This window comes from Vombatus ursinus, unplaced genomic scaffold (assembly GCF_900497805.2).
Source record: "Vombatus ursinus unplaced genomic scaffold, bare-nosed wombat genome assembly UNPS02014841.1, whole genome shotgun sequence".
NCBI lineage: Eukaryota > Metazoa > Chordata > Mammalia > Diprotodontia > Vombatidae > Vombatus > Vombatus ursinus.
The window spans coordinates 22,375,394-22,383,879 of record NW_020954619.1 but is presented as its reverse complement, the minus strand read 5'-3'; the positions used below and the strand labels follow the sequence as shown (position 1 = coordinate 22,383,879).

The window sequence follows — 8,486 nt, the reverse complement described above, 5'->3', positions numbered from 1 at the left end:
TTGGATACAGAGGGCAAACTGTAGTGTACCTCCAAGTGGGAAAGGGCCCTCTCTCACCTGGACCTTCAAACACAGGCCCACTTACTAGGCAAAAAGTAGAGGGGATTCTGATATAGGTACAGACCTGCCTGCATGACCTGGGAGACTCTCTGATTTTGACAACATGTGATTCTGTGACCTCCTATTCCTCTATCTCTCCTTCTATCTCTCCCTGTTTTCACAGTTTAGCACCCATATTCTGCCTTTATTTAAATTGCTTTCCCGTGCCCTTCCAATTCTTCTGCTGTAGTACTCTCCAACCCTAGATCACCACTTTCTCCACCTCCTACACCTTTGATGTCCAGTGCTTAGCACAGTGCCTAGCACATAGTAGGTGCTTAATAAATGCTTATTGATTGATGATCAATACTGCTGGAAGAGGTTGCTCTAACATGCAAATAGAGTTCACTATAAGTTCATTTTATCTAATCTCACCTGGATTCTCCCTACTTCATGAAAGCCCTATTCACCACTGATTGATTATCTATCATACTCCTCACAATGGCTGTTTCAAACCTTCTCCTCAAACTCTCAGATCCATTTCCATTCCTGTCTCTCTTAACAGATGCTCTCACCTGCCAATTTAATGAGGAAATGGAAGCAATTTATCATGAGGTCTCTTGTCTCTCCTTTAATACCTCAAACCTTTTTATGCAATCTCCACTGTCTCCTCATTTGGTCTAGTATCGGAAGATAAGGCAGTTTCTCTCTCTTGTTAAGGCTAACCTGTCTGCATATCCCTTTGATCCCAAATACTCCTATCTCCTCCAGGAGCTCACCCTATGATCTCTCTCTCATCTTCCATCTCAACCATACTTCCTGGATCCTTCCCTTCTGCTTCCAAACCCACTCAGGATTGTGGCCTGGCATTAACTCAAGCTGCTTTCTAATCCCTCTTCCTTTCCACAGTGAGAAGTTCCTTCCAACTCCTAGAAATAACTTTCTCTACTTACTGACTTCCCTTCTTCATAACCTACTGACTTCCTTTTCCCAGCTACATAGCATCTGGCTCTACCAGTGCACTGAAACTACTCTTCAAAGTTTACAGTGATATCTTAATGTTGACATCCCTAGAGGTTCTGACAATGTTGAACAACCCTTCCCTCCTCTTGGACACTCTCTCCCTTCTTTACTTCCATACTTCTACTTGTTCAATCGTATCTGACTCTTTGTGACCACATTTGGGGTTTTCTTGGCAGAAATACTGGAGTGATTTGCCCTTTCCTTCTCCAGCTCATTTGGCAGATGAAGAAACTGAGGCAAATAGGGTTAAGTGACTTGCTCAGGGTCACACAGCTAGTCAGTGTCTGAGGCCAGATTTGAACTCAAATCTCCCTGACTCCAGACCTGGCATTTTATCTATGCCACCCAGCTACCTGCAGTTCTATTTTACCCTAGTTTTTATCCCTAATGTTCCTTCTCAGTCTCCTCCATTAAATCATCCCTCTCCCACCATTTAAGAATGGGAGTTCACCAAGATTCCATCTTGCTCCACCTTCTCTTTCCCTGTTTCTGCCCCCTCCTTCTTTAGATAAATAGATAGTAGATAATGGGTAGATAGATAGATGGTAGATAGCTTCATTTTATAATTTCATTGGCTCTCAGATTCCCTTATCTTTATAAAGCAAATGACTTCCAAATATCTGCCATTCCCAATCTTTCTCCTAAATAGTATTTCTGCATCAAAAACTGAGTGCTGAACATCTCTACATAGTTATCTCATTGACATCTCAAATTCAACATGTCCAGGACTTAAATCATCATCTCTACCTCCCCCAATTTTGCCTTCATATAAACATAATGATTTCTGCTGATGCCACCGCTAACCTTCTAGTTATTCAGGTTTGTAATCTCAGAAAAACCAATTTCACCTTCCTTTCCCTCCCCTCTTTCCCCCCCCGCCCAGGCCCCATATTCAATCACCTGCCAAATCCTACAAATTTTATCTCCACAGCATCTCTCACATCTATCCTTTTTTTTCTCCCCTCAGTTACGACCATGTCCTCTCACTTGGATTATCATGGTTAGCAGTCTCTCTGTCAATAGTCTCTGTCCAAAACATCCTCCACAAAGTTGCCAAAATAATCTTCCTAAGGCAAAGGTCTCACTTAGCTTTGCACTCCCTTAGTTGTACACCAATCTACCTTTCCAGCCTTCTTTCTCATTATCACCCTTTGTATATTTTATGTTTTAGCCAAAATGGACTTCTAACTATGGCTAAATGGCCAATAGACCATCTCCTTCCTCTATATACTCTCTCCTCCATGCTTGGAATGCATACCTTTCCTCTCCACCTCTCAGAATCCTTATGTTTTTTCAAGGCTCAGTTTAAGGATCTTTTCAATGGTGAACTTGATGTCTCTTTTGTCCACTTCCCTCTATACCTTACCTTTATTCTACCTTTATTTATCTTTATTATATTTGCATATCTCCAGCAAAATGTAAGTTTCTTGAAGGCAGGAACTGTTTTATTTTTGTGTTTAAATTACTAGCACCTAATACTGTGCCTGAATGATAATTTAATAAGTACTGGAATTGAATGAAATGAATTGAACTGAAGTGAGGAATACGGCATATTTACAACAATGAGTGAAAAGTAGAGTGAAAGATAACATCAAAGATATGTAGGACCAGAAAGAGACCATAAATGTTAAGGTTCAGAGGCTTAGAGGTGCTGGGACCCCAAAATCACAACACATGGGTCCTGCCCTAATGAATTCAACCCAAGCCTTCTTTCAGCCAAAGACAAGATTTATTAGAAAGTCAATGGGGAAGGGTTGGGAGGTGGGATTTAAAGAGTCCACCATGTTGGCCAGACTCTTAAGGATTCTAAGCATTTGTATTGCTAATGAAAGCAGGGCAGATCTTAAGAATCTGAGCACTTTAATGGAGGCCAGATAGACCTTATATACAGAAAGACTGTGGGAGGGATCTAGGAATGGCCAAGTAGTCTGGGGTGACTAGAGGAGGGGTCTAAGGAGGATCTGGATGGGAGTGGCCAGTAAGATGGGGTGACTATGAGGTAACAGAAAGTCAGGGATCTGGAAAATGAAGCCTAGAGAGCATTAAGGGTGGGAAGTGGCCAGGGGCCATAGGGAGGTGAGACAATGGAGGGCTAGGCTAGGTTAAGGATAACAGAAAATTGGGAGATTAGGCTTAGGCTATAATGAAATGCCAGCTGATAGGATTATAGCCTCAGCCAAATGCCAAAGACTTGGCCATGTGGGAAAATCCAGGGATTTTCCTTGTTGGGATCCAAATCTTAAAGACATGGTCTTTTCCTTTTAGGGGTTCAGAGCCCATCCCCATCAATATAATGACAGAAATTGTTAACACAAATACAATATGGACTGCCACTCTCTTAAGTGATCCTTGTAATGTCAGAATTTCAGTAATGTTCTTACATTCCTACTCTTAAGATATTTACTTTTGACAAATTTGAGCTGAGCCACATCTAAGTCCCCCACCATCCAGAGATTTTACCTTGAAAAGGATCTCAGCTTCTAATGTCCTTGTTCCCTCCCATGGTTTTCCTTGCACAGATAGCCAAGGGCCACTGGGGTCTCATGACAAGACCTTGCTACCTCATACCACCTCCTCCCCTATTCCTCTTAAAAGTATAAAAAATCTTTCATGGGTCTGTTGGTTGGGAAATTCATTGTGTTCTGCACTCATGGGACATCCCCCAGGGTGGCAAGTTTGCTACCTTGTTATCTCAATTAAAGAAGATTTATTCCTCAACTCATGGCTTCGATTTATTTGATTTATTTTAGGACTTAACAGGTGTCAGGAAGACCCTACTGAAATGACTTAACAACAACCTTCTCATCTTTGGTCTCCATATGGACATGTAGAAGTCCTGCCCTCACTACTGGATCCCTGGGTGAGAAAGAAACATCCTTGTATAACTTCCTAAGCATTCTCCTCTAGGGATCAGACTGCTTTCCCTCATGTGGACTTTACTTTATCCATTCATACAGGTCTAGGGATCTGCATGACTTTTGTCCTGGAAACTTCCTCTCTCTTTCCCTTGATCCATTCTCATAGACTCATAGAATGTCATAGCAGGAAGGAACTTTAGAATCCCTTCCTCCAACCTCCTCATTTTACACCTAAGAAAACTGAGACTTAGAAATGTTAAGTAACTTTTTCAAATTCACACAGCTAGAAAAAGCCATAACTGGGATTTCAATCGAAGTCATCTAACTTCTAGATTAGGGCTTGTTTGGTTTTTTCCATTACAACATACCACCCTCTGTCTGGGTTCATTTTTTAGAAGAAGAAAAAAAAGACAAAACTCGAATACATAGTAAAATGAAAATAAAGTATTCCACACTCACACCAGTAAGAGTAGGGTCTGGCACCAGCATCCAATTAAATGTGATGCAACAAACACTTCCTAAGCATCTGCTACTATGTGCAATGTCATGCTGGTTGCTGAGGATACAAAGGTGAAATAAGAGAGTTGGGGAGTCTCTGCTCTTAAGGAGTTCAGCCTAATGGGTGAGAAAAGGCAAAAATAAGGGCAAATTAGATTGTAATTAGGTGCAAAGGAGAGATACATAGGGAGTATTGAAAGAGAAGTAAAGAAATCACTTCCAGCTAAGGAAACAGGGCAGACTTCATGGAAGAGGTAGAAAATTCAGTAATATACTAAGCTAACCACTTACGGAATGTGAACAAAAATAATTTCTTCACAAATACATTTTTAACAACCTGTTATTCCCATTGTCCATCTCTCTCTCTTCACTGTCTCCTCATCTTGTCCTACAAAATCCTCTTTTACATTATCATACCCCAATCTTCATCAATAGCAATCCCTTGCAAGATATCTTGAGGTTTACAGGCTAGATATCTTTCTTAAGGACCATGCCTTATACCCAAATCACTAGGGCTCTCATTGATTGGTCTACAATGGCTCAGAGTGAATGTAAATAGAAATTGTTTCCATTTTGGCCAGAAACTCTGAGGGTCTTCCTCCCCTGGTTAGATTATTTTTATTTTTTAAACATGTAAAAGAGGCCATTCTTTGCCTCATTTCTTACCTCTTGGTGTTGCCTCAGTCAAACTGAGACCTGGGAAAGACCTTAGCTTAAAAAGGCTAAAAGACCTTAGTTTAAAAAGGCTAAGGTCTCCCACTGCACCCAAGTCATCTCCGATCATCATGATCTATATCTTGCCACTGGACCCAGATGGCTCCAGAGGAGAAAGTAAGGCTGGTAACTTTGCACAGACTTCCCTCCCTTAAATCCAATTCACTTGCAAAGTCATGGCATCACCTCCTGACAATGAAGGACGAACAATAACAACAGCAATTACTTGTTTGGAAAGGTACTAAAAGGGATAGAGAGAGTTGAAGGACGGGGAGAGATCTTAAGAGTTCATTTCCCTATCTCCTAGAACAGGCTTTGAACAGCATCTTTGTACAGTGCTGAAAAATGATTACTCTCCATTTCATCTGGAGGGCTGGTTGTGGGGTACATGTGCCATTTAAGGGCTGATATTCTAAACTTCTCTCTGCCAAGGTGAGGGTGGGGTCAGCAGAGCCCCCTCTGAAAAGTTGTCCCAATCACCAACTGAAAACTCAAATTTTTGGAGCACTAGAATGATTTGGAATTTGGATATTAACTGCTTCTCAGCTCCCCTAAAGACAAGAGCAAACAGGTTAACCTCGGTGCTGGCCATAGATTAGGCTCTCAGTAATTGCTCAATGCTTGGTTGAATTGATGAAAAAAAAAAAAATTGAACTTAAGCCAAGGCAGAGGTAAGTGATTATACAAGCTTTTTGCCCCTGGAACAGATCACCAAGGAAAGCGAGTCATCACGTGGAGGTGGGTACGGGAGGAGTACTATGGTCTGTTTGCCAGTACCTCCCACATAGTAAATACCAGTAGAGAGGAAAAGAGGAAGGATAAACCCTATATAAGATCAGATTCTGTTAAAGCTCAGCGTATGCAAATCACAAGAAGTTGGGCTTACTTCCACATTTCTATTTCTGAAAAAGAGGGCCAAGGGGCAAGAAACCTAATGCATTGAAGAATTGTGCTTCTTAGGGATATGAAAATAATGATGGCTCATTTTCCTTTGTTTTTCCTCAACACTCAATATATATTTACTCTAATGCTTCTTTGACAGGGCTCATTGAGGAACATGTTACCAGCAATGATATACGCTGCAAGATTCTTGTTTATGGTTTTTCATTACTCCTCCACAGAAGACCTACCCAGCACATTGGTAGCCTTCCACTGTTCTTTCTACATTTTGTGGGCACCAGAGCAGCACTAGGACTGTCCATCTATTATCTCTCAGTTTCAATCCACATAATGTATTTCATTATAAAAGGCCCCATTTTCTTTTCCAGTCCTATATTCCTGACAATGTCTTTTAGGTCAGTTCTTGAATAAAAATATCACTTACAATGTGCTACTCATGCCTATCACGAGACTCACAAAACCCAATATAAACCAATAAAAAATTCAAAATCAAAATAGGTTCAAGCATTGTGAAACTGCTTAAGTCTGTAATTAAGAATGCTAAGGAAGATTTCATAACCCATGTGCTTTTAGAACTTACTTTCTGCATGCAGTAAACTTATTATATATTTCTCATTGCAGCACTTCCCGGTCCACGGAACAGTTGGGCAATTCTGAGAATGCAGCCTGGAGTCCTTACTTCCAAGACATCCAGTAAACTTCCTCCATTAGTCAAACTGAGCATGCTGAGATGACCCTAGGCTGCACTCTTATAGTCTGCCATACACTTCTCTAGCCCAATGTTCACTCTTGCTGCCACATCAGCAATTCTGTTCAGACCCAAAGGCAGTCAATTAGTCAATCAACATTTATTAAGTACCTGCTATTCAACAGGCACTGGAAATACAAATAAAGGTAAAAAGATTGCCCTTGCCCTTGAGGAGCTCACAACCTAATGGGAAAAACAACATGCAAACAACCATGTACAAACAATAGGATAAATAGGAAATAATCATTTTCATTACACAATGACCCTGCCTGCTCTCCCAGTCTTTGGTGATGTCTTTTAGGCTACTTTTTGAATACAAGTCGTCATTTGTAACATACCTACTCGTGCCCACCATGAGACCCACAAAACTCATAAAAATTGGGAAAGTCTTACTGTAGAAGGTGGGATTTTAACTAGTACTTGAAGGAAGCTAGGAGATATAGTAAGCTGATACACAAACTCATAGAATCTTAGAACTGAAAAAGACCTCTTAAAAGTTAAAAGAGACTTTTTAAGTTCTAAAGTGGACCCCTAATCTAACTTCTCCCATCAACATTACCCATGTTACAGAGAGGAAACTGAGTCCAATATGACATGAAATATCATAAAAGATTACATTATTTGCCCAGAGTCACTGGTCAAGTTTCCTCCTGACCTTATAATTAGACTACCCAGAACTCTTGGATCCAGAGTAAATAAGATTTAGGAAAAAGCTAAGCCTTTCCTTAGCCTAGAGAATAAAAATCCAATGGATTTAATAGCCCCTTCACTGCTTTTAGAGCCCTGAACTTATAAACAGGAGTTAATGGCTATACCATTGATTAACAATGCTAAGAATGTTATTAACTCAATTTACGTCAAACAATTATTTATTGACCCAAGATGTGGTAGAGTCTGTGTTCAACACTTTAGAAGGCATAGATGAAACCTAAAGGGATATTAACAGTTTATTGTGGATGAAAAGTTCAAGGAGGCAAGGGGGTAAGATGAAGAATTTTGATTATATAAAATTTAAAAGGTCTTGTACAAACAGAACCAATGAAACTAAATTAGAAGAAAAGCAGGAAACTGATGGGGGAAATCTTTGCAGTAAATTTCCCTGATAAAGGTCTTATTTTTCAAATATATTGGGAGCTGAGCCAAATTTGTAAGAAAATGAGCCATTCTCCAATTGATAAATGATCAAGGAATATGAACAGGCAGAGGAGGAAGAAATCAGTGGAAGAAAGTAGTTATCAATAAGCATATGAAAAAATGCTCTAAATCATACTAATTAAAGAAATGAAAATTAAAACAAGTCTGAGGTCCAACCTCACACCTATCAGATTGACTAAGATTACAGCAAAGGAAAATGACCAATGCTGGAGAGAATATGGGAAAACTGGCACATTATTGCATTATTGGTGGAACTGTGAACTAGTCCAACTATTCTAGAAAACAATTTTGAATTATGTATCAAAAGCTATTAAATCATGCATACCATTTGACCCAGAAAAAACTTCTGCTAGATCTACAGCAAAAGAGATTCAAAAGAAAAGAACCCATATGTACAAAAATATTTATGACAGCTCTTTTTGTAGTGACAAAGAATTGGAAACTGGGGGATTGCCCATTATTTGGGGAATGCCTGAACAAGTTATGGCATACAAATGTGATGGAATAGTATTTTACTATAAGAAAAGATAAAGGGGATGGTTTCAGAAAAA

The 8,486-nt window shown here is 39.8% G+C and overlaps 1 long non-coding RNA gene across 2 annotated transcripts in view; it reads left to right on the top strand.

The window, feature by feature from the left end:
• LOC114026692 overlaps positions 1–6,499 on the top strand; it is a 24,897-nt gene extending 18,398 nt beyond the window's left edge. For both annotated transcript variants that reach the window (XR_003567142.1, XR_003567143.1), the window contains exons 3-4: positions 3,813–3,922; positions 6,175–6,499. This is a non-coding gene — a long non-coding RNA (uncharacterized LOC114026692). The remainder of the gene's footprint in view (positions 1–3,812; positions 3,923–6,174) is intronic.
• Positions 6,500–8,486: the final 1,987 nt, after the last annotated feature.